The sequence below is a fragment of the Uloborus diversus genome, chromosome 3, assembly GCF_026930045.1.
Source record: "Uloborus diversus isolate 005 chromosome 3, Udiv.v.3.1, whole genome shotgun sequence".
Classification (NCBI taxonomy): Eukaryota; Metazoa; Arthropoda; class Arachnida; order Araneae; family Uloboridae; genus Uloborus; species Uloborus diversus.
Window position 1 is genome coordinate 95051575 of NC_072733.1, and position 5035 is coordinate 95056609.

Consider the following 5035-nt stretch of genomic DNA (forward strand, 5'->3'; position numbering starts at 1 on the left):
GAATAGGTAAGTCGCTTTGCAACTCTATTACTTTAAAGTGATTTAGTTCATATAAATCTCGTTAAAAAAAACTATTCCTCAGTATCATTTTTTCGTTGTGAACTAATGCAATTTGAAAATATTTTACATTACGTAGAACACATATTTAAAGTGCAAGTGTGTCTAGTTTTATTCTGTAAAATTTATGAATTGAAGATTATAAAAAACTTTAAATAAGTGTTATTGTGTACTTTGTTTTTATGTGTCAATCTCAGTTAATATTTTGGCTGAACATTTATGTATCAAGCATTATGAATTAAATGCTATAATATGCAAATTGTCAGGTTTGATAGTTCGTCTTTAAGGTTGCATGTTTTCATTCTCTTGTAAACAGTGTAGCTAGATTGTATGAAGTAAAAAAAAAACAAAAAAACTATCTCTTGTAATTAGGAACATAGTGCTTCAGTATTATCTAAATGATGATATCTCTTTAAATATTTGCATTAGCGAAACGCTTTAAATTAGTTAAATGTGTATTAATTTCTTTAACAAATAGATTCATAAATGTATTTAAAAGTGTCTGCATTTTTTTCGTTTTACGAGCCTCAATTTTACCAAAAGCAAAAAAAAAAAAAAAAAAAAAAAAAACTTAATAAAATAAATAATTTCGTATTTTTACACCATATTAAAGTATTTGACTTATAATTTAAATGATACTTTGATTTATAATTTATATTATACATGAAATATTATTTATCTCAGCAGAGCTTCATTAGTACGATTTATTTTAGTTGCAATGTACCTGCCCTTAAGGGAAAGAAGCTGCAAATATAACAAACAAGAATTATTTCTCAATAATATATTTTTTGTATATATATGAAATACACAAGCAATGAATAGCAATGAGAAAAAGAAAATTAAAAGTAGCAATTATTGGAATAAAGTTGAAAGGTTGAATTTGCGGAGCTCATCAGCCGTGGAAGATTCGATAAATATGGTCAAAAGACCAAAAGATATTAAATTACTTACTAAATGGAGAGTATTTAAGCTCTAATATATGCATTACATTGGGCCAAACGCACCATATGCTAAACTATATGCAAGAAACAAGAGCTTAAACCTAAAATTAAAAGTAGGGTTTTTTTACCTCGGCTAAATTAAGAAACAAGTCCCTATAATTTGTCTTCCTCAGGACAGTACCTACTGCATGCATACTAGTTTAATGTAGGACAGTCAGGAGGAATGAGTCAGTGGCAAAAATGGAACAGCTGCATTTACATGCCAAAATAAAAAGTAATATTATTTCATGTCATTGTTTAAAAAGTGATCATTTTTAAAAAACTATGTTATTAATATACAATGTACATATGGGGAGAAGACGAGGGGCGTTCACCACGCAGACTGTGCCATTGACATTTTCAGGGGTTGCTTTTTTAAGGGGGGGGGGGGCGCTTTATAGCATTTTATGGGTGCACCATCACTCTTATGGTGGGAGAGGGGGGGGTGGATTCTCATATATATGAAATGGAATAATTATGTAATAGAGTTCAATGTTTTAATAAATAAAATATATATTGCATTTTGCGCACACTGTAAAAATAATATCAGTAACCTATTGTGAATAAGTATTTATATTTGTGATGAGCTGGAAAAGGCGCAAGAACAGAAGAATCAACCCGAATGGTTCCAGCAGGGGGACTTGGTGTCATATTTAAATTCATCAATTTCTCTGTTGGTACTTTTCGGTACACTTTGTTCGTCAGAGAAATTGACTTGAGGTGAATGAATTCCGGAACGCGAAGGGTAGGTAAGTCCTGTCAAATTTTATCCGAAGATAAAAGCTATCAAGTTTGATGCAAGATATGTTTTTAAGTTCTGCATTAAAAATACAATATGTTGATAGTTTTGTCTTGAAAATATTGAGAGAAAAACTGAAGTTTAAGATTGTTCAACAAACAATCCCCAACTTTTTCAGAAGGTACCCCCCCCCTCCAATTCCCCGACGATTTTGTGATTAGGAATGAAACTACTAGATTATTTCATAATTTTTAACTGTGCATATGTTATGCTGTTAACCATGCTATTTGTCATTAGAAATTCAAAAAAAAAAAAAAAAAATCCACGAATGATTCTAAAATTGCTTGTATTATTGCTCTTAGATATGAAAGAATTGAAACTGATATGGTATGTAATACTATAAAGAAAGAATTATATTTTAGAAAAAATCACGGAAAAAGGATTCCGAAATTCTCGGAAACGTTTTTGAAAATTGTTTGGAGAATTCCAAAATACTCGGAAACGTTTTCGAAACTTTCATGAACCACAGCTGCACAGAATACTCAGAAACATTTCTGGAAATTACGGAAAGAGGATTCCGAAATACTCAGAAACGTTTCTGAAAATTACAGAAAGAGGATTCCGAAATACTCAGACACATTTCTGGACATTACAGAAAGAGGATTCCAAAATACTCAGAAACGTTTCTGAAAATTACAGAAAGATTATTCCGAAATACTCAGACACGTTTCTGGGACATTACAGAAAGAGGATTCCGAAATACTCAGAAACGTTTTTTGAAACTTTCATGAACCACAGCTGCACGATATACTCAGAAACGTTTCCGGATTTTTTTTACAGTGTAATAATAATAAATTATTTGGAAAGTAAGAAAAAAAAATCATAAAAAAAAAGCCTTCGAGACGGCAGAGAAGATAACCAGCAGTAACAGTGCATTTTTTTAAATAGTATAAAATATTTAATATAGTTTGGAAATTTTTGGAATAATGACTGATAATCATTACTAAGGATCGCATTAAAATTTTATATTTGATATCCTAAAGGTATAAACAAAGATTCTCCCTCCCGTTGAAAAAAAAAAAAAAAAAAAATCAGGACTGTAATTGCTAAGGGGGCACCCTAGGCATATCAAAATGACCGTTACGTAACGTTTCAGAAATTATTTATCAAATTCGTACTCCAGTTACATTTCGTTCTCCAGCTGAGCTTAAATTTAGACTATGATGTGCGCAAAATTAGAAACGCTTGTATCTGTCAAATATTAATTCAGCAAATTGTAACAAACTTCATCTTCTACAGAAGAAATGCTCTTTTCGATGACGTAAAATATTAAGGAGTGCGTATGTCAATTTTAAAATACCAATTTTTGATATTTATATGTAATTACACTAGTGGCGCAATCAGAGGGGGGAGGGGGATCACAACCTCCCCCTCAGAATGCTGAGTTGAATTTTTTAAAAATATTCTTTATTATTGAAGCGAAGAAAAGAACACGTCTTGGGAAAACACAGTGATTGTTAAAAGAAAAAAATAATGATGGGAAAAAATCTAAATTTCTCTTTAAAAGAAATCTTTGAATTAAAAAAATTCAACAGTACAGCTTACAGTTCTTATCTTTCCCTCTTAAGTTTTAAAATTGCCGCTTCTCTGAAGCCCCACCCCTTACACACACACACACACACAACGAAAGCATTATGGGGAGAAGAGCGAGCATCTGAGAAATTCCGTTTCTGAAAATCTTCAATTTCACAAAAATTCCAGGGGAAAGCCCCCTAACAACATTTAAAATCGCTTAAAACTCTGTTTTTGGAATTTTAATTTCGAAAAATTACTGGCCCTAATGTTGCAAAATATGGTCTTAACAATCGTGTTTTTAAGACTTGAATTTCAGAAAATATTCGAGCAATGGTCGCTGAACCGCCTTCTTCCAATATCATAAAAAAATAAGTTTTAAAAATTACACTTAGAAACAGTTTACGTGGAATAGTCCCTAAATATACATGATTAAGTTTTTAAGACCATAATTTTGAAACAAATTTCCAGGGGGAGAGGCTCCAGAACCTCTTTTCTGTAAAATTATTTAGCCCGTAACGTTTGTCTACAATTGCGTTTTTGAAACTTCAGTTAAGAGAATTGGGAAGGAGGGAGGAGTAATTGATTTCGATCTATTAAAAAAAATCGATTGGAGGCAGTCCCCGAGCTCCATTCTTTACCCTAACGTCAATAAATATGGGCTGTAATCGTGTTTTTAAGGCATCTATTTCAACAGCTTTCCGCTGAAACCCCTGCATGTTTTGCCCCCTATCATCAGCAAAGTCTAAAATTGCGTTTTTAAAACTACAAGTTTCAAAATTTTCCCAGGGGTAGCTCCCGGACCCCCCCCCCTTCTTTATCTTCCCTATCGGATCAGAGGTTCTCCCCCATCTCTCTGATGGGGATGAAGATGCCAGAAATCGGGGTCGGACCGCACCCCCTGCACTAACTAAATTACGAAAAAATAGAGAAGACAAAATTTTTCGCTGTAAAGTTTTTTTTTTTTTTTTGACGGAAATGTCGTTTTTCTCCTTTTAAATAAGGATGTAACCCCCCCCCCCCAAAGCTTGTTGATTCAAAAAATTAAAAAAGTTATGATTTTCTACATTATTAATATTAGTAAACTGTATCACTTTTGTCGTGTCAATTAGAGGGCCTCCGGATAAAGTTGCGCCTGGGGCCTCAAAATCGCATGATCCGCCACTGCCCATCTTCACTCTGAGGTATATTTGCTACGATAATAGGTCTAAGTGCGAGCACCACGGTGTCTGCGGGTACGCAAGTCCGGGCCTGTAATAGGTTTTGACGCACAGGAGATTCTGATTCTGATCTCACCGTGACCTTTTATAGATGCAGAGGTGAGACAACACTGAAATAAGGATTTTCAACATGCCAATGGCGGCAGTCTTGCTTGTTCCCACCGTTTCGGAACCGGCACTTATGATATAGTCAGGGACGGCAGACATTTCGAGCAACTTTTATATTAAATTTCATTCAAATCTCTATTCAAAAGAGAAGGATTCATGATCTTGCATGTTTTCTTTTTATTAAAACGATCATTTATTTTCTGCCATGTTTTCTTGCACCGTATATAAAAAAACACAGCAAATATGGTACACCAATATTTTTTGTATCTAATTATGTTTAATCATAATACGTATTTGAGAGCTATAGGGCATTGAAATGCTGAAAACAAAAATAAAATTCAAATTTTTTCACATCATTT